The 24,558-nt window shown below is 55.4% G+C and overlaps 1 protein-coding gene across 3 annotated transcripts in view; it reads left to right on the plus strand.

The window, feature by feature from the left end:
- Positions 1–24,558, plus strand: part of TSPAN18 (tetraspanin 18) — a 168,224-nt gene that overhangs the window by 24,012 nt on the left and 119,654 nt on the right. For 2 of the 3 annotated variants that reach the window (XM_046643867.1, XM_046643866.1), the window contains exon 2: positions 6,309–6,387. The exons of the other annotated variant lie outside the window; for it this stretch is intronic. The gene's annotated coding sequence lies outside the window, so the exon portion shown is untranslated. The remainder of the gene's footprint in view (positions 1–6,308; positions 6,388–24,558) is intronic. 3 annotated transcript variants of the gene reach the window in all.

Below are 24,558 nucleotides of genomic sequence, written 5' to 3' on the forward strand. Positions count from 1 at the left end.
TGTCGGGACATCATTGTCCCATCGCCACCTTCAGCACGAAGACAGTCTCTGGTCTTGAACCACGTCCCGGGAGCGCTGGCTCTTCTTGTGGCCTTTGAAACCCCAGAGGTCTTTGCTCCAGCCGGCCAGTGGCCTGAGAGCCATTCCGATGCGTCCTGGGGAGGACGGACACCCCAGATTTGCCCTACTGCAGGCTGGACTCGATGATGTGGCTCCGGGCAATTGGGCTGCAGACAAAATCGTGGCTTCCGGTCCTCCATCGGCCCGGTTCAGCTCTGGGGCTGTAGACCAGCCTCTTGGCCTCTCTGAGCCTCAGTGCCATCCTTGGCTGGTGAGGACGAGGACACTGGCCGCCTGGTGGAGGAGTTACGGGGCTCGTGTCGTTCACTCACTCGTTCACGCGGACGGCACGGTGGCGTCAGGGTGGGCAGGCCAGGCTCCACCTTCAGGGATGGGTCCCTTAAACCATGAGGGCTTCCAGGTCCTTTTGGCACCAAGTGCCCAGGCTCAGGCTGTGGGTGCTTGCCCGGAGGTGCGCTGCGGCCCCCCTCGTGCAGGTGAGGGAGCCTTCCTTAGCAGACACCCCTGATAGAATGCTCCATGCTTTCTTTTTCCCTCTCTCCACGAACAAGGCAGCGATGTGTGGTGACATAAAGTGCTGTGGCCCAGCTCGCTGTCCTCCTCTGTAGCATGGGAAGGGTGATCCCGTGCCCTTTGCACGTGGGTAGGTGAGGAGTGAAGATAAGGTGGGAAGTGGGCTCCCACAGATGGGGACCCCTTGTCCTTACCTCCTTCAGGAACCTCCCAGATAGGACGCGGGAGCAAGCGCAGGGCAGTGCCCGCTGGTGACAGGGGGCTTGGGCTCCCAGAGGCCCCCATTCTCCTTCCTGCTCAGTGGAGCATCGTGGTGGCGTCCGTCTCACGCCGATACTGCTGGGGAGGGCACCAGAGACGCTGGCTGCTGCGCCATCTGCAGGAAAGGCCAGAGACTGATGGGAGGGGCAGAGAGAGAGAGAGGATGACTAAGGACCGTCGCATGGAGAAGAAACAGCTCTCCTGTTAACTGATGGGGTTGTACAGCCCCTCCTCCCTGGCCCTTCCACCCTCCCCTAGCTGCCAAGAGCTAATGGGCTCAGACTGGGGGCACCCTCCCGGGACCTTGCTGGCAGTCCCAGAGCCCACCGCGCCGTGCCCAGTGGGATGGAGGGAGCCGCCCTCTGCTCCAGGGCATAAATAAATCCCAGTATTTCTGAGGATGTCCTGGCTCCCACCCCAGCCCTGCTGTGACCCTGGGGCACAATTAGCAGGCCCATTCAGGGGCTCATTATGGGAACCGAGGGTGATAGGGCTGAGTGACTGGGCAGGTGGTCCTGGGAAGAACTGTCCCTCCCCCGGCAAGACAGGTGCAGGGGGAGAGACGGGCAGACGGGACAGGCTCCGGCAGCTTCATTAAGGGCTGCCTGGGGGTCATGAAGATGCAGGACGCAGCAGGAACGTGTCCTGAACACGCCTGGGCTCCCCCCTCTCCCCCACATCACTCCCCCCGCATTGCTAAGTTAAAACAAAGCGAAACAAAGGCCCAGCTTGGCTTTGGAGCCACAAACTGCAAGCTTTTATCTGTCAACAAGGGATGCGTCAGCCTGGCAGGGGCCCGGCCTGGGTCTCGTGGCCTGGCATCGGCGTGGGGAGAGGGCCCCGAGGCTGAGCCCAGGGTCTCGCTGAGGCTGCCATCCCTTCTCGAGGCACAAGACCGAGAGTCCTGGTGGTCACAGGCTCAGAAGGATGCTGTTCCACCCAGGAGCCAGGAAGCGATGGAGGGTGGGTGGCTGGAGTGGGGAGGGAGAGATCGCTAGCAGGAGCTACCCCGGAAAAGGCTCATCGTTGGGCTGGTCACCTCCCTCCCTCCATCCTTTCCTTGCCACCTCTTCCAGGAAGCCTTCCCAGCTCTCCTTCTTCTCTGAAAGCCTGCTGACTTGGGATTGTAGGATATCAAGAGACTGTAAACCAGTAGCCTTCAGCATTATCTGGAAACTTTATGAAATATTAGAGAGTTCAGCTGTTGTGGATTAAGTATGGGGTATAGACTCATCTGTGCTCAGTGGAGACCTCGGAGGGAGGGAGGGAAGGACCTGAGAAGTTTGATTTGGATCCACTAATCGTGGCCTCTACCATTGTTAGAGAAAGCAGCCGCAGATTCTATGTTACGTCATTGCTGCTTCCTCTGTGTATCAAGGGCTTATTTAGCACGTGTTTCCGTGGGAATCACCCAGGATCTGTTAGCTCATCTAAGCCCCTGCTCAGGCGAGCAAGATAGGGCTCTGGTGGTCCACAGTTTGCAGGCGAGTTCTCTTTGACTGCAGGGTCTATGCCCAGTGTGAGGACCTGCAGATCGGCCTGGAAAGCTGGGCAGCCAGAGATCAGATGATAAAAGGCCTTCTGTGTAGGCAAAGGGAGGCCAGGGAACCCACTGACGCAGGAGAGAGACATGGCCCCTCCGCATTCATGGGCTCAGTCTGACAGCAAAGGAGAAGGCAGGTTGGAGGGAACAGAGGGAGCGGGCTGGCCGACCAGCCAAGAGCCCGTTTGCAGTAAGCGGACAGGCAGTGAGAAGGCTGAAGCCGGGCTGGGCTGGGCAGTGGCGGTGGGGGTGGGGAGTCAAGGGTCATGTGGGAGACGTGCGCTGGAAGAGAAGCAATGCTGGGGAGAGCAGAGAAGAGTCTGATGGGCGTGGGTTACGCAGGGGTGCGCTGTCTGAAAATTCAGTGGCCGTCTGCTCAGGGTGTGCGCACTGTTGCGACATGTGTTCTGTTTTAATTAAAAAATAGAGGAGAAAGCATCGGAGGAGACATTAAAATCTCTCCTCCGGGCCCCATCCGGGATTTTCCTTATAAATCGAGAGCTGGCTTCCCTCACACAGTGCAAATTTGCTTTTTCCAGAAGAAAGAAGAGGAGGAAGAAGATGCGAGTTTTGAGCCAGACCTCGCAACACGGCAGGACCGACCGATAGTCGCACATTCGCTACCGCTGATTAAGCTCTGACTGTATTCACTGTCTAAGGCTCAGTTATTTTTTAATATTTGAATGTCTCTGAAACCAGGATGCATCATACAATAAGTGACGTCCTCCTTAATTCACTTAAAGGTGGTGTTTTTTCCTTCGAGAAGTCCGTGAAATAATGGTCCGATTATAATCTGTGGGGTCTTACATTCAAGAGATGGGCCTCTGCGTGCCCGGCTCTCTGTGCAGACGTCCCCGTGGAGTCCTCACGGCAGCTGGTGACTTAGCGGCTGTTGCTGACCCTCTTCCTCAGAGTGGGAGTCGAGGCACAAGGTGGAAGGTCACTTGCTCAAGGTCACAGGGCTCGTTAGAGCTAGACTCAGCATTTCCAGCTGTGCCATCCCAAACCTGAGGGGTTTTTGTGCAGAACAAGAGCAGGTCTGGGGGCCCGAGGATGGTGGCCTTTTCCTTTCTCCAGCCCGAGACGCCCAGGTCAACTGCGACCACTATCGCCTGGCCCACCATCTTTTGATGCTGCCTCTTGTCACCCAGGATCATTTCCCCTCTTGGCCCTAAACCCTGGGATTCCTTCTCCGTCCTAGGAGGGCTCTGGGTCCGACATCTGTGGTGACCTGCCTCCTGCACGGAGAGGAGGGGCCGAATGAGCTGTCGGGGGGGGGGGGGGAGAAGGAGGAAGAAATTCCAAGCCCAGCTGGTCTCTCGCACACGCAGATTTGCCTAAATAGGATTCAGGCTTAGGGCAGGATTTTGCTCTCCTGGCACACTGGCAATAAACTAACCCCCTCGCGGGCTGCGGGAGGGCAGGAGGGCAGAATTCCTCCGAAGATGGAGGCAGCTTCAGGCCCGGAGGGCGAGCCCACACAGTGCTTTTGTTACTGCCGGGCCCGCCCGCCGCCTGATTTCAGCCCCCAGCCTCTTCCCAGCGTGGCCGCAGCCTTTAATGCCACTAACGTTTGACATTCACCCGGGCTGCGTGGCTGACAGGCACGCCTGACATTAATACGTGTTCCTCGCGGTCCCCAGAGCTCATAAAAGCTCATTATCAGTTCTGAGCCGGGGAACATGGTACCCGGCTCAGGTGCGCCTGGGATCCCCGGAGATGCCCCTGGGCGGTGGGGCTGTGTGCAGCGTCGTGAGCCTGGAAATAAACTCCTCCCTTTGTCCAGCCACTGGGCGGTGACCGGAAAAACCCTGGGTTCAAAGTTGTGTCCCAGCAAAGGGACTCCTTCCGCCCTGGTGTTTAAGGGGAGCTGGTCCAGCACTTTGGGAAGGTGGTTTGTCAGCATCTGCTCAGATGCGCGGTGTGCAGGGCCTCGCCCGGCTCTCGCACTTGTGGGCATCCGGGCTTTGCAGTGCGTGGATGTTTCCACATGGAGATGTGGGCACCATGGGGCCCATCACAGCAAGGTTTAATGGCCGGAAATGGAAATACCCCCACATCCGTGGTGGGAGAGGTAAATAAATTACGGTCCACACCTCCTGGGGTGTTACGCGACTGTGGAAGGCTCCAGGTCATTCTCTTCTCGCTCGTGGGTAGACGTGACAGCAGTGATACTGGGGGCGTAGGATGCGTGAGGCAAGAGCCCGTTTGTGTCGTCACACCGTCTGCACCTGGGCCCACCTGGCACACACACACACACACACACGTGATCCCATAGAATAAAGTCTGGGAGTCATGTTACAAAGATTTCGCAGTGTTTCTCTCGGTTAAATAGGATGGACTGGTTAAGGAAGAACTTTCGCTTTTGTAGTTAAGAATGAAAATTATTTGCATATGGACACGTACATCCGTGTGTGTCTGTGTGTGTGTGTGTGTGTACGGTCGCTTAACAACGGGCATGCGTGCTGAGAGCTTCGTCGTCAGGCGATTTCGTCACCGTGTGAACATCATGGAGTGTGGTTACACAGACTTGGATGGTACAGCCTGCTGCACACCTAGGCCGTGTGGTACTCATCTTATGGGACCACTGTCTTGTATGTGGTCCGTCACTGACCCAGACATCGCTCATTGTGCAGCGTGGGACTGTATGTATGTCTGCATCTGGATGTGTATGTGTGTGTGTATACATATCATGAATTCCTCTGATTGTCGCCTTCGTCTGGTCTGTGATCCACGCGGTCCCCTGGGCTGAGGCCAGATAAACAGGCTCGCCTCCTCCGGCCACGCCGTGGTCCCCCTCCATTAGCGGGGCTTCTGAGAAGCTCCACCGTGCGGAGGGCGCCGAGGCGGCATCCACAGCATCGACCTTGAGCCCTTGCTCTCTGCTTGCACGTCTCCCACTGTGGGATTGGCGCTTGGCACCAGGCCTCCCTGCCCGTGGGCCTGCGCTCCAGTCCCAGCCTTGTCCCACTGCAGCTGTGTGCCCTTGGGCGACTTATTGACTCCTCTGGTTTGTGGTCATGGTCCCTAACGTGGGGGTGCCTTCCCACGGGATCCGAGAGGGTCCCGGGATTATTGTCGTTGTCCCTTGAGCCAGCAGGACACGTGGTGAGGGCTTCCCCTGTGCGGCCTGCTCACTGGGGGCGGGGAGTCTGGGGTGAATGGAGTCGGGGGAACCTGGCGCCCCTCCCCTGGAAGCCTTGCTCTTCTGCTTCTCAGCCGTGCGTGGGAGCAGACGCGTCCCCTGGGCCTGGCCACAGCCTCTCCTGGCACGTATGTGGCCTGGACACGGGGAATTTGATCCTTCGCTCCTGACCGGGCCCCTTGTCAAACTGACGGGGGAAGCGGGAGAGGCTGGGCTTCTGGCCCCTGCCCTCCGCGGCTGAGATGCTTGTTTCCCCACCAGACCCTCTCTTCTTATCGTTTATCTCTTCCTGGATCCACAGCTTGAGGGTGTTGGTCTGCCCCAAGTCTCCTTCGTTAAGCAAAGGTGAATTCTCCTTCCCGTTTTCCAAATTACTCAGAAAGCCTTTTTCCCCCCGCCTGAGGAGGATGGAGTTCTCACGCCGCGTTGATAATGTTCTAGCTGGAAGCAAAGAAACGTGATGTGATGTGATTTGCAGACTCAATGTCCCCGCGTGGACGTTGCGCTGGCTCCCGGGCTGATTCTGGAAGCCTGAAAGTACGCCCCAGCCCGGAGGCTCCGGGACGCCATCCTGGGGCCCATGGGAAGGGATGCGGACCGTGTCTTGCTGGCTGGGGGGGCCTGTGTGGCCTCTGCGGCTGCAGAGATGGAGGGAGGGGACACCCACATGAGTGGGTGCACGTCTGAGCTGAGTGGCCCTCAGCCACAGGCCCCGCTCACCACTGCCTCTTTAGCACTTACTTCCCTCTCTTCTCCTCCTCTTAGAGTTTACGGAAGCCGCCGTTGGAAAGAGACCTCGAGGCGTCTTTCCACCCCTGAAAGGAGAAGAAAGCGGTGGAAAGAGGTATGACGTGGCAGCGTGGCGGAGTGGCATCCTCACTCGTTCAGAGAAGGGGTCCACCCTTCTCTCTCCTCTCGCTGCCCCCCAGACCCTCTACGTCCGAGCCGGAGAGCTCTTGGCTCGTGCTGGGGCGCAGGGCAGGCCGAGGGCCGCTTGACTCTTGGCCGCACCCCCGATGTTTGTTCAGGGATGGGGAGCAAAGGGGAGGATGGAGCAGCGAGGCCAATGCTGGGGTGGGGTCTCCCCGAGGCTGGCGGCTGCCCCGGTGAGGGGCCATGGGTCATGGTGGCTCCGCAGGGTCCATCCAGGAGGTGAGGGCTGAAGGGTTGGAGGGGGCGAGCCCGCCACAGGGAGGCAGCGTTCCCGGGGGCGCACGGAGGGTCCAGCCTGTGTCCCCTGCTTCCCAGGCCTCCCCACACCCACTGCAGTCTTGGGCCTTCCTAGGGTGACCCCTCCCCCCCATCGCAGGGCTGTCTGTTGGGTAGCGTTTAAACCCACAGGACTCGGCCCCATCACCACATTCCGTGATGGAATCGGGAGTGGAGAAGGCCTGGTCTGCTTCTTGGCCTGGTCCTTGGGTTCCCAGGACCGGCGATGGGCTGGGTGGCCTCATGGAAGGTTCCTGAATGAGGAGCCAGGACGTCTGTCCTCTGACCCAGTCTGTGCCACCATCATGCCACCACGAGTCCTCATCAGCCGTTTCCCTCATTGGGCCTTGTTCTCTCCTCTGTAAGATGGGGCGGCAGTGACTGGAGTCCCTGTTCCGGCCCTCATGTCCTCGGTTTCTGAGCTTCCTAGACCATGGCTGGGGCAGAGGACATGACAGGTGTGGGGGGCAGCCGGGAGGGGCGGGTGCTTGGGGACGGCTGCTGAGAGGAGAGGGGATTTGAGAGCTCCTAGGAGATTTGGTCTCCAGTCTGGGCAAAGGACGACTTAGTCCTTCCGTGCAAAGACCCCGGGGTCTGAGTGCAGATGGACCTGGTTGGAGTCCAGCTGATCAGAAGAGTCACTTTAACCTCCGCTGGCTGAGGCCTCTCTCTGCCGGGAGAAGTGCCAGGCGCACCCCTGCATCCTCTCATTCGCTCCTCTCAATGGCCCTGTGATCTTGGTCCTGTTCTCACCTTTCTTAGAGAAGAGAAAACCGGGCCTCAGAGAGGGTAAGCGACTTGCCCAAGGTTACACAGCAGTGAGCACTGTGGCAGAGGTTTGAAGCCCCTGCCTGAACAACCGTACAATTCTTGTGTATTTCACTTACCAGCTCAGACTTGAAGCATAAGGTTAAAAATAACCTTTTAGCTGAATCTGAAATTCCTGAAATTCCATTTCCTAAAGACATAAAAATGACTTGTTTCCTTGTCCTAGAATTTTTTTTTTTTTAAACTTTGGGCTCTTCTTAAAGTCCCTATGGGTCTTGGTTTTCTGATCTCTAAGGTGGGGGTATAGCACCTACCCATGGGGTGGTTTTGGGGTGATAATGAGATGAAGGAGGTGAGGAAAGCCTCCCACACTGCCCCTCCCTACACCCCCCCTGCCTCCCCCGCCCCGAGGGCCGCTGTGAGGGTGCATGGGCGTACACACTGTAAAGGGCTGTGCCCCGCCACCTGCTGGCCTTTGCACTTCCGTCTGCTTCCAGTGCCCCTGGTTGGGAAGCCCTCGGCCACGTTCCTCATCACCGATCTGATGTTCCCCAGTCTCGGAGCCCGTCCTCTCCTTTCTGGAGTGTGCTTGCTGGCTGGGAGTATTTTAGGCTGGGATCCAAGCAGGACATCCGGCTCCCAGCAGCCAGTAAAGCAGGGCTGGGCCGAGGCCTGAGTGGACGGTGGCAAAGAGTGGTGGGGCCCGGGGCCTGCGTGGCCTGTCCATCCCTGACGGCCTGTCCCACTCGGCCCGCCGCCGGGCCATCGTCTTCATGGTCAGACTCCTGGCAGTGGCTGCCTTGAACCCCACAGGAAGCCGTCACCTTATCACAGAGCCTGGATCCGCGTGGTCTTCATCATCAGGAGACAGCGCTGAAGCGAGTCGGAAAAAGCTGGACTTGCCTGGGCCTTCCAGCCAGGGATGTTCCCCAGCGGGCGGCTGTGGGCCCCGCTGGACGAGAGGAAGGGATCGTTCAAGTCCAGAGGACGGCAGCCAGGATGCTGCTGTTTCCGTTTATCTCCGGGAGGGCTGCCGAGGGAGCAGAGCCATGGTGCCTGGCCGCTCTTGTGTGCCAGGAAACAGAGGAACGCTGGAGTCCCAGGGAAACTTAAAGACGACCGCCGACGGCGCGTGCCATGGAGGGAAACCTCTGCTGGGGTCTGGGGGCCGGGCTGGCGGCGGCTGAGGCCCAGGCAGTGATTTGATGCCCCCAGTCTCTGTTTTCTCATCTATAAAGTGGGCAAATAGCACGCCCCGCAGTGGGTGGTGGTGAGGGCAGGGGGCCGCCAGCAGGGCGCTCCCGTTGGCCTTGGACGACGGCAGCCCCCTGGAAGAACATGGCCTTCCGAGGTCACCTCCCTCAAGAGGCTGGGGCTCTGGGGATGGATGAGCTGGGTGTTTGCGACTAACAGAACGGTCACCCTGGAGATGCATGCCTCTGTCTGTGTGGGGTCTAAAATGGGGCCGAGCGTGGGCCTGGGCTGTGTCAGCGCTCTGCTCTGACACCCTGGGCACAGGGCCACCCAGGTGTGGACAGCCCTTCTGGAGCTCCCTCCACGGTGTGTGCTGCTCTCCAGATGGTCTTGATGGGCCCTTTCTGGGGGTCTTCGCTGGTCCTCCCCTCACCCCGAGAGCCAGGGGTTCATAGGCGCCCTTCCGGCTTCAGAGAGGGTGTAAGTGCCTCCAGGCTGCTCCTCTGAAAAGGACCCAGACCCAGCGCTCCTGCCCCGAGGGCAGTGTGGACTGGGGCTCCCACGGTGCCACAGAGGCCCTCCGTGTGTCCACAGCCACGTGCCTCAGCATTGTGACAGCACCTCACACCCACGGCACCTGCAGAAGCACCCACGTTGTCCCTGGGGCACCCCTCAGGACTCAGCATCACCCATGGTGCTGACGCTGGTGCCCGTGTGTCACAGAGCCGCCTGCACACCCACAGGGACACCCCGTGGCGCCCGTGGTGGCGCTCTTCCCATGTTCTCCACCCGGCCTTGCGGACTTTGGCCTTCAGACGGGAAGGGAAGTCCCCTGAGGTTTTACCCCCCGCCCGCCCCCTGTGGCAGGTGGAGCGAGTGCGTGAGGCCCTTTCCGGGAAGCGTGGGGACGGTGCTCCTGCCGAGGGCTGACCGTGCTCGGGAAGCAGGGGTTGGCAGCGGGCGGGTGATGGCGTCTGGCCGCCATGGCAGAGCCCCTCCCTGGGCCCCAGTTTATCGATTTTCTCCTTTGGGGTTCAGCCTTCTGGGGTCCTATCTGAGGATCCATTGCCAAATGCAAGGTCATGAAGATTCCCCCGCGTTTCCTTCTGAGTGTAGATTTTGGCTGTTGGAGTTGACGCGTGTGTGGTGTGAGGCAGGGCCCCGCTTCACTGGTTGGCGTCTGGCTTTCCAGTTGTCCCAGTGCCACTGGGTGAGGAGACCGTTTTCTCCCCGTTGGCTCGTTTTGCACCCGTGCTTAAAATCCGTCGGCCGTAGACACACAGATCCATCTCCGAATCTCCTTTCGATCCCATTGGTCTGTGCGTTCTCAGGACAGTCCCGCGCTGTTTTGATTGCTGTGGCTTCCTGTGTAACTTTCGGAGGAGCGTCGGGAAGTTTTCGAGCTCCCGGGTGATCCCAGGGTGCGGCGAGGTTGAGCGTTCCGGTGGGCGGAGGAAGATGAGGCACCATTAGGGAGGCTGGTTGGGAAGCTGCCGGAATGATCCAGGGCAGCGCTTGTGGGAGGGGCTGTGGCCCTGAAACAAAGCCGCGGTTCTGGGAACGAAGAGGCTGTGATGGATTGGAGAGAGGGGAGTGGGGGAGACGTCTTGGTCCTCCTTGATTCCAGGAAGATGCCAGGGGTGGGAATGGAAGCCAGTGGTCCGGGTGAGCTTGGTTAACCTCCTACTCAACGCCAGCATGATTTGAAGGAAGAGCTGGGTCCCAGTTATAGCTCTGTTCCACTGTGTGACCTTGGGCAAGTCGCTTGACCTCTCTGAGCACCCTCATTGCCTCTGCAAGGTGGATCAGTGTTCTCTGCTGCTCACACAAAGAGTCGAGTGAAGGTCAAATGGGTCAGCTTTGCAAAGGCTGGGAGGGGCTTAAAGGCAACTGAACGTGTGGCAGAATCGCCACCCCTAAGTTCCTGCCAGGTTCCAGCATCTTCCTAACGGGCTGCGGGAACTAAGGGCTCCTGGCCTCCATTGCGGCGTGTGCAGCCTGGGGCTGCCTTGGGCTGGCGCTGACAGTCAAAATGTCTCCTTGAGCTGGGTTGAAATCAGTTTTCTTGTACCCGCCATCTACTTGCCCCAAATCTGCCTCGTGGGGCTGCGTCACCCCTTTTCCTCCAGGTCGTTACCCTGCGTCCCCAGCTGGCACCTTCTCCTCTGGGGCAGGAAGGTCATCGCTCCCTCTGCCTCCTGCTGAAGACGCAGGTCTGGGGCCTCTCTTGACTCCGTGCTCGCCCCCTCGGTGGACTCTGGTCTGAGTTGCATTTCCCTTGGTGTTTAGAAACCGTAAATGGTCTGACCTGGGCGGGAAAGCACAGCTCCGGCCACGGGTCCGTTTCAGGGCTGTTTCTTACCTAGTTCTTAGCTTGAGCAGATGCACTCAGTTTCTTCTCCTGCCAGATGAAGACTTCATGGCAGTTGCAGGCTCTGTGGTCCAGAATAAATGAGATGGTGGATGTCAGGTGTATTGCCCTCTGCCCCGGAAGGAGTCAAGCTTCCAGAAAGTGGTGGGTGGACGTCATCACTCTCATCATCTCAATGCCGCCCTTCATTTTTCTCCAAGTCGGACGGATGGGGCGCGAGCCCTGAGTTTGAGACGAGGCAGGGACAGTGGCCCAGGCCTCGTCCCCTTCCTGGCTTCCACCTCTCTGTCTGTCTGGGACTCGTAGGTGAGGGGACAGGGTGACAGGCTCTCACCACCCCGGTTTCCTGCTCACTCAGCCGACGTGGCCAAAGCTTGCTGGCCTCAGACCAGCCCTGTGTCCACATGTGACTCATGACAGCTCCCTGGCCTTTGCTCCCTTCCTAGATATTTTCCATCTCAAACCTTTTCCTTCTTTTCTTTTCTGAGTTGTTTTAAATTTACCCAAGAAGGTTCATTTCAGGGCCACGCAGCTGTCGTCCCTGACAGGAGGCTAAGCCAGTGGAGCTTCTCGCTCGGAGATGCTCGGTCCCTGACACAGCTGGCAGAGAAAGCGAGGCTGGACTGTTTGCTGGGGGGACGGCCTTTCCTTCACATCCTGGAGAGACGATAAGTCTTCATTTTCCCATCTGAAGAACCAGCAAAGCTTTGCTTATCTGTTTATGCAGCAAAAACGAGCAGAATGTGCCCTGCAGAGGCTCTGTTACTGTTTTTTAATAATGACTTATATACACAGTGGGAATTACAGCTGAAGAACTTTCCAGCAGCTGGGTGTGGCAGGGAGGGAGGGAGTAGGAACCCCATTTTCGGATTCCGTGTCAGCATCAGAGAGGGGAAGTGACTTGCCCAAGGTCACACAGCTACAGAGTGGTAGAGACGGGCCTAGTCTGAGTCTTCTGACCTGGCTGGTGGTCGTTGTGCCCCTCTTAGTGGCTGCTTCTATTATTTAAAAGTGTTAAATATACTTTAATGAACAGCCTGCAAAGAAAGGGAAAAGTCCAAACTGGCTGGCTGGCAGCTCTGTTGGCTGTTGTAGTTTATTATTGGCACGGAGCTGCTGATGTGGGGAGAAGGGAACGATGCCATTCCTCTGCTTTGGGGTTCGCCAGGTTGTCCCCCTGTCTGGGGCCTGGGCAGGGCTGGGTTGTGAGAGAAGAGCTCTGTGGGGTCGAGGAAGCAGACTGAGCCCTGGGCTCCAAAGGCTTTTTTAATTTTTTTGATAAACTTATTTTCTAGAGCAGTTTTAGGTTCACAGCAAAATTAAGGGGAAAGCGGGGTGAATTCTCAGATTCCCCCTACCCCACACGTGTGCAGCCTCCCCCGCTGCAGACATGGGGCGCCAGAGTGTTACCTGCATTACGATCAAGGCCCCTGCATGGACCCGTCATCATCGGCCAAACCCCGTAGTCTCCGTGAGGACTCCCTCTCGATGGGGGACGTTTGTGGGTTTGGACAAACGTTTAATGGCGTGTGTCGGTCGTTAGAACATTACACGGAGTAGTTTCACTGCCCTAAAGCCCCCTGTGCTCCCCAGTTCACCCTTCCCTACCCCCACGCCCTGGCATCCACTGATCTTTCTACCGCCTCCGTGTCTTTTCATGACTTGATAGCACATCTCTTTTATTTTTCCAATTTTTTATTGTGGTAAAATATCCATCATGTAGAATGTACTGTTTTTAAGAGAAGAGCTCAGCGGTGTTAAGTACGTTCACAATGTTGTGCAACCATCACCCCGTCCGTCTCCGGAGCGCTTCTCCTCTTGCAACTCTGCACCCGTTACTCCATCACTCCCTATTCCCCTCGCCTCTCGTCCTGGCAACCGCCATTCTGCCTTCTGTCCCTGTGACTTTGTTACTCTAAGTGCCTCATAGAAGCCGAATCGTATAGTCTTTCTCCTTTTGCAATTGGCTTATTTCACTGAGCATAATGTCCTCGAGCTTCCTCCATGTTGAAGCATAAGTCAGAATTTCCTTCCTTTTTATGGCTGAGTAATATTCCTTTGTGTGTGTAAACTACATCTTGCTTATCCATTCGTCTGTCGACGGACACTTGGATCGCTTCACATTTTAGCTTTTGTGAACAGTGCTGCTGAGCTCATTTCTTTTTAGTGCTGAATAATAGTCCATTGTCTGGGTCCTCTCACCTACTGAAGGACGTCTTGGCTGCTTCCAAGTTTTGGCAATTATGGATAAAGCCGCTATAAACATCTGTGTGTGAGTTTTTGTGCGGACATAGGTTTTCGACTCGTTTGAGTAAATACTAAGAAGTACAATTTCTGGATTGTGTGGTAATGTGTGTTTAGTTTTCTGAGAATCTTCCGAAGTGGCTGGACCGCTTTGCATCCCCACCAGCAATGGATGAGGGTTCCTGTTGCTCCACATCCTTGCCAGCTCTTGGTGTTGTCAGAGTTCCAGATTTTGGCCATTCTAATAGGTGTGTAGTGGTATCTCATTGTCATTTTAATTGGCAATTCCTCGATGACATAGGGTGTTGATCATCTTTTCCTGTGCCTATTTTCCATCTGTGTATCTTTGGTGAGTTTGTCTCTTCAGATCTTTTGCCATTTTTTAATTGGATTGTTCATTTACTTATTGTTGAGTTTTACAAGTTCTTTGAGTATTTTGGATAACAGTCCTTTATGTGTATGTCTTTGGCAAATATTTTCTCCCAGTCTTTGGCTTCCCATTCTCTTCACAGTGTCTTTCACAGAGCAGAATTTTTTAATTTTAATGAAATCCAGCTTATCAATCCTTTCTTTCACAGATTATCTAAAAAGTCATTGCCGTATCCAAAGTCATCTAGATTTTTCTCCTGTGTTGCCTTTTAAAAGTTTTATAGTTTTGCATTTTCCATTTGGGCCTGTGATCCATTTTGAGTTAATTTTTGTGACCATTGTAAGATCTGTGTCCAGATTCGCTTTTTACGTGTGGTGTCCAGTGGTTCTAGGGCCGTTTTTTGAGAAGACAACGTCTCCTCCATTGTATTCCTTTGCTCCTTTGTCAAAGATCAGTTAACTGTATTTGTGGGGGTCTAGTTCTGGGCTCCCTGGTCTGTTCCGTTGATCTATTTGTGTCTTCTTTCGCTGGTCCGACGCTGTCTCGATGACTGTGTCTTTATGGTAAGCCTTCTAGTTGGGTAGTGTCAGTGCTCCAACTTGATTCTTCTCCTTTACTGCTGTGTGGGCTGCTCTGGGTCTCACTTCTCCATGTAAACGTTAGAATTAGTTCGTCAATATCCACAAAATAACTTGCTGGGATTTTGATTGGAATTTTGTTGAATCTGTAGGTTAAGTCGGGAGGCACTGACATCTAGATGGCTGAGTCTTTCTATCCATGAACATGGAATATCTCTCCATTTATTTAGTTCTTTTTTGATATCTTTCATTAGAGTTTTGTAGTTTTCTTCATATAGCTCTTACACATATTTTGTCAAATTTATACCCAAGTCTTTCATTTCTTTTGGTGCTATTGGAAATGATATTATGTTTTTAATTTCAAATTCCACTTGTTTGTTCCTCTTATATACAGAAACAATTTACTTTTGTATATTATCCTTCTGTCCTGCAACCTTGTTTTACTATAAACACTTATTGGTTCCAAGAGTCTTTTTTTGTCAGTTGTTTCAGATTTCCTATGTAGACAATCATGTCATCTGTGAACAGAGACAGTTTTATTCCTTTATTCTCAATTTGTAAAAACACAATACCTGTAAAAATAGAAAAACCTTCCTTATCAATCTGTGAAAATAAAAAACTTTGTCTTATTGCATTAGCTGGGACGTCAGTACAATGCTGAAAAGCAGTGGTGATGGGGGACGTACTTGCCTTGTCCCTGAGCTTAATGGGAGAGGTTCTGGTTTCTCACCAGTAAGTATGATGTTAACTGTAGGCTTTTTGTAGGTGTTCTTTGCCAAGTCGAAGAAATGCCCTTCTGTTCCTAGTTTGCTGAGAGTTTTTAAAGTGGGTATTAGATTTTGTCAAATGCTTTTTCTGCATCTATTGATAGCATCATGTGATTTTTCTTCCTTAGCCTGTGATGTACTGGATGGCATCATCTGATTTGTAAGTGTCAAACCATCCTTGCATACCTGGGATAAATTCCACTCGACCATGCTGTATAATTCTTTTTACTCATTGTTGGATTTGATTTGCTAATATTTTGTTGAGGATTTTTACACCTATTTTATGACATATATTGGCCTGTGGTTTTCTTTTCTTGTAATGTCTGTCTGGTTTTGGTATTGGGGTAATGCTGGCCTCGTAGAGTGAGTTAGGAAGTGTTCTTTCTGCTTGTGTCCTCTGACAGAGATTGTAGAGAAGTGGTGTAATTTCTTCTCTCAGTGTTTGGTAGAATTCACCAGTGAACCCATCTGGGCTGGTGCTTTCTGTTTTGGAAGGTTATTAATTACTGATTTGGTTTATTTAATAGCCATAGTCCTATTGAGAGTGTCTATTTTTTCTTCTCTGAGTTTCGGCGGGTTGTGTCCTTCAAGGAATTGTCTGTTTTATCTACATTATCAAATTCTGGGGCATAGACTTATTTAGTCTTCTTTTGTCCTTTTAATGTTCATGGGAACTATAGTGATGTCCCCTCTTTCATTTGATATGAATAATTTACATCTTCTCTCTTTTTTCTTAGTTGGCCTGGTTAGAGGCTTTTTGATTTTATTGATCTCTTTAAAGAACCAGCTTTTGGTTTTATCGATTTTCCCTATTGATTTTCTGTTCTCTGAAGCCCATGTTTTAATCATGGCTCTAGTATTACCCGAGGGATCGTGGGGTAAATCCCTTCCATTCTCTGAGCCTCAGTTTCCACATCTGCAGAATGGGTGTGTGATAACAACACCCAGCACAGAGTTGGTTTGAGGACACGTGTCGATCGTGAGTCCACGTTCGTGGATTCATGGATTCAATAAATATTTGTTGGGCCTCTAATGGGTGCCAGGTGCTGCTCTGCATGCTGGGAATGTCGTAGTGAACGAGACAGCAAGGTCCCTGTCCTCGTGCAGCTTGTCTTGTGCTGGGGAGACAGAGACCAAACAAGTAAACTGAGCGTCATGCAATATCCGTACCGGAAGGAGCAGGGGAGGCCCGGTGCTCGCTCTTTCAGATGGGGGCGCTTAGAGCCCTTCCTGACCAGATGTCGTTGGAGCAGAGACCCGAAGGCCGTGAGCCTTGACTTCACCTAGGGAAGAGCCTTCATGGCAGAGGGAGCAGAGCAAAAAGGGCCACTAGGTGGGTGGGTGGCTGGCATGTTGGCGTACCAGCAAGGAGGCCGGGGTGCCACAGCGAGAATGCCATGGAAGGAAGGGCGGCCAGGAGGGAGCTGGAGGCGTGGGGAGGACTTTGCATTTTGATGCTAAGTGGGATGGGAAGCCAGCGAGAAGGAAGAGATGGGATTAAACTGATGTTTTACCAAGGTCACTCTGGCTGCTGGTGGAGAACAGACAGAGGGGGGCAGGGAGAGCAGCGTGGAGCCTGACGTCAGACTCCAGGCGAGATGAGGCATTTGGAAGGATGGCCGAGGTGCTGAGGACCCACAAGATTCAGGATCTATGTTCAAAGTAGGGCCGACGGACTCACTGATGGTTTGGGTGGGGTGGGAGAGAAAGAGGGGTCAAGGACGACCCTGGAATGTGTGCCCGAGATGGAGGGGCCAGCTTTGGTGGAGGGCGGAGCAGACCTGGTGAATTCTGCTTTGAGGCATTTTAAGTTGAGACTTTCTTAGCCATCCAGGCGGAGGTGGCAAGAACGTGGGTGGAGATGCAAAGCTGAAGTTAACGGGCGAGGTCAGAGCTGGAGAGACCGTTTGCGATCCATCAGCTTCCAGAGAGTATTTCAAACCATGGGCCTTCATGAGACCCCCTCAGAAGTGAGTGTGGATGGAGAAGAGATAGGGACCGCAGCGTCTCGGAGACGGCAGAAGGTCCCGCTGGTGGCCACCTGGAGCTGCCCAGAGGGCCGCCCACCCAGGACGCCAGGGCAGACAGGTCTTGTTTCCCCGGTGCCCTGGGAGCTGCTGAGTGGCAGGGGGTGAGGAAGGGAAGCCAACTGCAAGAGCGGGCCCTGAGCTCCGTGCCTGCCCGCAAGGAGAGCACCTTCACTGTGGGTGCCCCACGTAAAACATAACGGGCAGCAGGGACTCCTGCAGGGTTTGACCCCTGGGACGGTGCCTTTTAATACCTGCCTCCTCTATACAACAACGTTATTATGAGTAATAACAATGAAATGAAATCAATTCCAGTCATGGCCGGAAAAGAAACACAGACAGAGAAACTTTCCTTTTGTGAATTTCATGTATATAACCAGGGCAGTCAACAAACAAATGTGACAGCACAGAAAAGGGGAAAAGTAATGGGTTCACACTTTTTAATTACGTTAATGTATATTTTGGAAAAAGAGGAAAAAGTACAGAAAGAAAGTTCCAAAAGCATGAAGCCCACAAGGCTCAGGGACTGACCTGCACAGAGGAGGCGGCGTCGGCAATAATCCAGATTCTGTTCTTCATCCTTCAAGTCGCTGGGCTGTTGTTGCTTAGTTCACATCTCGTGTTCAGGGGGCGAGAATGTCTAGGGGCTGCAGATGCGAGCTGTGTGCCGGGAGCCCCCCGGGATTGCGAATCCTTATCCTCGAAATGCACGTGCAGCAGAATCGGCTTGTGTCTCGGTCTCGCATGGTGTTCTCTGAACTCGCTTCCGTGTAAACACAATGTTTATTAAAGGGTAAGTCATAAAAATGTGCCCGTTTGAAGCTTACGTACATATTATTACAGTGCACCAGTGGCTGTAGCAATTGGTTAGAACTTAGAGCAGCAAAAGATCTCGTTTTCTTTAAGGCAGAGTGTTTTGTCACTGACATTGTTTAGAATTGTCAGCTTTGAGTGGGTTTTATGTTTGTTTTTAAATTCCCCACAGACAGTTCATCCCTGGTGCCTACACGCTGTGCAGACGGCTCCCACTGCCCTGCCCTCGGCTCGCCCGTGCGGAGATGCTACCAGGAGGATGTTGCTGGGGGAGGGAGAGGAGGGGGCGGAAGGCACTCACGACCAGGTGGTTTCCAGGTGGGACGGTGCAGGGAGCCCTGCTAGGTGTCCAGTATGTGCTGTTGCAGACAGGACAGAGCCTGGCATCCTGGGGACCCTGCGAGGTAAGGATTAGGCTGCAGCTCCTGAAAGCTCTGCATGTTCTGAGCACCATCTGTGTACAGCGTCTAGCATTATGGAGAGTCAGGTACCAAAAGCTTCATCCTCAGGGCTGAATTTGTGAGGCTGCATCCCACCCGAGGACTCATCCTACGCTGCTCACTGGGGTCCCTCCCTCTCTCCCTCGCTCCCTCTCCTTCCCTTTCGGCCTGTGGTCCGTGGAGGCAGCCCTCCTAATGAAAAATCTCATAAATACCAGGAAAGAAGCATCCAGGGCTTTTGGGTTTTATTTCTGCCGAGACTCCCTGGAGAGCCTTTTTGGTAGGAAATGTCCAGATTTTATCCCAGACTTCAAAGACAGGGCTTCCTGGGAACACAACATTTGTTTGAACTGAACTTGAACCAAGAGACAGGCATCCCACGGGAGCGGGACAGGGCCGAGCAGGCGGTGCGGAATCTGCTTTCTGTCTCTGGGGGAAGCTCCCAGGCCTGTCCCCGTGTCCTGCAGCATCCTCATGCCGGGCACTGGCTCCCCATAAATGCAGAGGGCCGGGGAGCAGGGAGCTCAGGCCAGCGCTGGGCCGTGCCGCCTGCTGTCCCAGTGGCATCCGGGCTGGGACTGCAGAGGCCTCCCCACCCAGGAGAGGGAGCAAAGACACCCGTGGCCATGGAGCCGGCTCCTCCAGCCCGAACAGGTCCTCGGGTTCTCGGAAGTCACTTTCCAGTTGGGGATGTCCCAGCTCTTGGCCTTTATACCTGCAGATCCGTCTTCAGCCTCCCCCGCTTTCTTCCTCCATCATTCACTGAGCGTCACCAGGATACAGAGACTAAAATTTCCCCATCGCCAACTTCAGTGAGCTTGAAATCGGATAGAACCACCTGATCGCTCTCAAAAGATAAAAAAAGCTGAGCCCTCTGTGTGCCTGTGCGTGCATGCACAGCGTTATTGTTAAGACAATAAGGCAACATTACAGAGAGCTCGGAAAATGGAGGAAAGAGAAATCGCTTGGCCCCCTCTCAGGACAAGAGGCCGTTCACGTCCGGCTTTTGTTTGCGCACATTCAACAGAGTTGTCTCCAGAAAGTCCAATCACTCGGCTTCCTGCTCTCCTTCGCTCCCGTCTCCCGCCTCCCGCCTCCCACCGCGTGCCAGCTGTGTGGGACCCCTTCCTGCGCAGCCCTGGGCCTGCGGCCCCGCTGTTGACGTGCGCTTGCTTCCAGTGTCCACTGTTGGGTGCACGTCTCCGGGACAGGGTGGCTGGGTCTAGCAAAGACAACTGCGGGACACCCAGTTAAATTTGGACTTCGTCTAGACGTTGAGTAAGTTTTTAGCTTTAAGTATGTGCCATGCAATATCAGTCCTATGTCGTATTTGGGGCATAAGCTAAAAGGTTGTTTGTTATTTGGCTGAAATTCAAGCTTAACTCAGCATCCTGTATTTCATCCTCTAACTCTATGCCTTTAGTGTTCTTTTCCGTGTGTATAGTCATTGCTTTATCTCACCATGGAGACAGCTGTCCAGTGGATGTCTTTTCTTGCTCATTTCCTGGGGACACTCACTAACTTAATCTCTCCCCTTCTCTCCACCGTGCGTCCCCAGCAGCTCTGATGGCCACTGCTCTGTGGCTTAGCACACTTGGAGGTCAAGGAATCCAGCCCCTATGGGGCCCCTCTAAGCCCATCCCTTTCCCAGCCTCTTTCTGGAAGCTTCCGATGACTGCCCATGGTGGGTTTGCTGCCTGGAGGGGAAGAGGGGGTGGTGGGAGGTGTGAATTAGCCCGTCCTCTTGGGCCCATGGGGCTGCTTCCTCCAAGCGCACCAGTGTCTTAGGGGGCGCCGGGTCCCAGCAGTGGGCTCTCCTTGTCCTGTTGGAGGGAGCCGAGGTTTGAGGGTGTGGGTGCCAGGCTGCAAACGCACAGAGGTTTACGACACCTTTCTCTCCATCAGTGAACCTATTTTTCATTCTAAGGCAGCTTCAGGGTGATTATAAATCTAAGTGGCAGACAGTAAAAGGAGAGTGATTGACTGGAGACTGGAAAGACAACGTTGCCTTGTGGTTAAATGGATTTTCTGTTTAACTGAGGGTTAAGTAGAAACCTCATTTTGATTCAACCTCTGTTGTCGCAGTCTTTCTGGAAGGTATCGGCCTGCGCCCTGGGTTCCCTAAGTGCACCGTAATGGCCGTAATTGAATCTCGGCTGCTGGAGCTGCCTGTGGGGCGTCAGGGCGCCCTGTCATCAGTGCCGTCCTCCGGGTGCAGCCACTTTTCGGGCCCCGGAGCCTGCGGTGTTGGCCGTGTGCTTGGCCGTGGCTCTTCAAGTTCATGGCCCTCTCGTGCCATCTTCCCAGGCCCCCAGGGCTGGAGCTCAGGAAGGGACCATTTTACAGATGTGGAAACTGAGGTCACCAGGTGCAGGATCTGCCCCGGTCCCTCTGGCTGGTGGCTATCTGGGTCTGAAGCGCTGGCGGTGGTAAGCTGGCCCGGATTCAAGTCCTGGCCCTCACTCGCTGGCTGGAAGAAGACCGTTAACTTCATGTGCCTCGATTTCTCCTTCTGTGAATTGGGCATCATAGCGTCTCCTTGCAGCGCTGCTGTGGGGAGTAAGTGAGGCGATGAGTGGGTGGGCTGCCCACCAGAGCCTCCATATGTTTAAAAGAAAAGTGCCACACACCCTCTTCCCCCTAAAATCAAACGTCCCTGGTCCTGGGACCCCGCATCCAGCTTCTTTCCACTTCGCTGTCCTCCGTCTGTGCTGATGGTTTTGCCTACAGACCCCGGGCCCGAGTGTCTGGGTTTGAATCCTGACTCCACCCTCCACTCGCTGTGTTTCTGAGCCTCAGTCTTTCCATCTGTAAAACGGGGATGATAATAGTAAGCTGCCTCCTAGGGCTGCCAGGAGGATTAAAAGCAAGAGGGCTGGTCCCGGGGCAGGTGCCAGCAAGTTTGGATCCCGAGCATGCTGCCAGGATTGGGCGCTGGGCGCAGGTCCCCTGTTGGCGCCCCGGGAGTTGGCGTGGTCAGTCTGGGGGCAATGAAGGAGACGCCTCTCTTGAGACTGCTTCCTGCCGCCGTCTGGCTGATGCTTGCCCTACCAGGGTGCTCAGGGAAGGACGCTGCCAGGGACCCCCCGGGTAACTGAAGAGGTCTCTGGTCCTGGACAGGAGCCTTCTACCCTGACAGGCCCCCCCCCCCCCCCCCCCCCGCCGGCCCCTGCCCGGGGATGCTGGCCCTGGATCAGCCTCTCTGACTGGGACCTCTGTGCTCTCTCCCATGTGTCACACCTTTCTAGTGTTTCAAGGGGCCATTTGTTTTTCTCCTTATCGGGGGATCCCCTTGGAGCATGGAGGCCTGTCTGTGTGACCTCTGCACCCTCCATGGGAAGCTGAGGTGGGGGGTGGGGAGGACACTTGGCCAAGCCAAACGCCGGCCAGTGAGCACCTGCTGGCCTCTGGGCTGCTGGGTCATAGGCTCCTTGGGTCTTGCAGGCAAATCGACTTCAGCTCCCGAGTGCCCAGCGCTGACTCCGGCCGAGCCGCCTCCCGCTCCGAGTCCCCCACTCAGGGCACCTTCTGCGACTGGATGGGGCCGTTGCAGCTACAGAGACAGGCACCCTGGCGTTTTAGGACGGGAGCGGCAGCCTGTGTGCGGTGCCCCTGGGTTGGCTGGTTGATTTCTGCGTTTCTCCTTAATGAGAAGGCTCAGAGAAATGGCGTGGTTTGTGAATATTTACAGGCAAATTACCGCGGGCAGGAAATGAATTCATTCTCTCCTCTCCCGCTGGTAACAGACCGCGCTGTGGTTCCCCACCTCCCAGGTCCCTCCCTCCTCTTTCTGGCAACTCCCTGTGGCCTTTCCACCAGCTCCAGAAGGGGCGGCTGGGTAGATGTGTCCGTGGAACTCAACCATGCGTTTATGGAGCGCCTGCTGTATTCCAGCCCTGGTTCAGGTGTTGGAGATGCCGAGGTGAGCACCATGTCTGCCGTCACGGGTCTCCCCGTCGAGGGGGCTTGGGACAAAGAACACCAGTGCCCTGTTGGAGGAACCAGTTGCTTTGAGGCCTGTGGGGCTGTGGGCGGGGGGGTCATGACGGGCACAGGATGCTGGTGAAGTCTGGGCAGAGCGGCCTCCACTTGTCCAGAAGAGTCTGGAGGGGTGACCGATGGGACTTGCGGGGGGTGGGGAGTCTTCGGTGGATGAGAGTAGAAGAAGGTGGAGCTGGAAAGGTGGGTGGCCGGGTCATTCCTGTTTTTGAGCTGGGGAAGGAAGGTCCCAATCTGGGAAGAGATCGCCCAGGGGTGCCCGTGTCCGTGGGTTGCCAGGCGACACGCCTCCTGTTGTCAGCGGCGCAGTTGGCAAATAGTAGCCCCTTACGGAGGGGGCGTGTCTCCCTCACTCCCCTTCCGGTGAGGCCAGGGTTTGAAGATGAGTCTGACGTGCTGTCTCTCCTCCGTCCCTTCTCCACAGCAGGCATCACTGATCCCTCATGGCTCTTTCACTGAACCCCGAATCCTCAGGAAAGCAAGCTCTGCAGGCCCCGCCGGTCACTCAGCCAGCCCCCCAAGAGGAAGGTGGAGGCCTGACCGTGGCGGCTGGACCTTGGGTGGCCCTGGCAGTAGATTTGTGATGAGGAAATTGCTTCTTCTCTCTGGGCCTCAGTTTACTTGCCTGTGAAATGGGGAGAGGGGTGACCCACTTGATCTCTGAGGAGCTTTCCAGGGCCAGCTGGCCGGCATCCACTCATTTATTCATCCTCTCCACAGAACGTTCTTGTGCATCTCCTTGGCTGGCACTGGGGAGGGGCTTCCTAGGAATGTGCTGGTCAACCGGGCAGCCGAGGCCTGGCCTCGGTCCTGGTCTGAGCTGACGCTCCTGTGCTCTGCACTGCTCAGGATCTCGAGGGTCGAGGTCACCTGTGACAGGGGCAGGGCTGGCCTTGATGTTCCAGACAGATGGCAGCGCAACTGCTTGTCCATGGCCAGAGGGCGTGGGACATCGGTCTTGGTCCCTGGTTCCCCCCACCAGGCGTCCTCACAGGGGTCCTCAGATGCCCTCGGGTCCAGTCTGTGCAGTAAGAGCCGCCGCCCGGGCTCCCGGTCCTGCCGAGCCACGGAAGGCACTGGCCTGGCCCTTGTGGGCCTGGCGTGTCTGCTGGGAGCCTGCCTGCGCCCCGCCCCCGGGCTCCGCTCAGCAGGGGGAGGAAGCCCCGGTGTGCTCACCTTCCTTCTGGCTTCGCACGTTGCTCCTCATTCCCATCCCCCAGGCTCCCTGTCGGCCGTGTCCTCAGTTTACCGCAGGTTGTGGGAGGTAAGACCAGCCCTTTACCCTGAGGATTCTGCGGTGGGGCCAGGCAGAGAGTAGACATTGCGGACGGTTCCAGGGCCTCCTCAGATGCTAATAAAGCAGCGCAGCCTTTCCGTGCTCAGCGAGGGCCCTTCCTCCACCTGCTGTGGGCAGGAGCGGGGGTCAGGCAGGCTGGGTCGAGTCCTGGGGAGGGTTCATTTGGGGCAGCAACCTTCCTAGGCTCGGAGCCTCCGGGATCAGGGCTGTGGCTGGAATTTGTCACCCCAGGGAGCACGTGGAGCATGCCCCGTGGCCTTGTGGACCGAGACTGCCTTCAGCTGCTTCTGATGGGCGCCCACACGCTGCACACTGTGCCTCTGTGCTCCTCCCCCGCGCACGCTGAGCCACGTGCCTGTGCGCACCCACACGTGTGCCTGCACGCACCGACTCGCACGCCTGTTCATGCAAACACCCTCACACACCCGTGCATACCTCTCCTCCACACCCCTGCTCCCCTCACCACCCACGTGTCTCCCCTGCACACTCCCTCCATCCCACAGATGCCCTCACTCCAAACATGCGTCTTCCCTGCCCCCAACATTCACATGCGTGCACATGCACGCACATGCACACACATGCATGCTGTTACTAGACTGTTGGATGGTCTTGCTTGTTTCTCAGCTCGAGGCCTGCAGAACTCTGGATTACCTGGGCCTCCTTTACTTGGGCACTGAGCCCAGCAGGGGTTCCAGGGAGAGTGAGAGGGTTAATTCAGAGGCTAAACCTGGGCCCAGTGCACGTGCCCTCTAAAGCTGGGTGCGTTTCCTGACTCCTCCTGTTTCACACATCCATCCGTCCACTCACCCACCCACCCATCCACCCACCCACCCATCCATCCATCCATCCGCCCATCCATCCATCCATCCACCCACCCACCAACCCATCCACCCATCCATCCACCCATCCATCCATCCATCCACCCACCCATCCATCCA

This window comes from Equus quagga, chromosome 17 (genome assembly GCF_021613505.1).
Source record: "Equus quagga isolate Etosha38 chromosome 17, UCLA_HA_Equagga_1.0, whole genome shotgun sequence".
In the NCBI taxonomy this organism is placed as follows: Eukaryota; Metazoa; Chordata; class Mammalia; order Perissodactyla; family Equidae; genus Equus; species Equus quagga.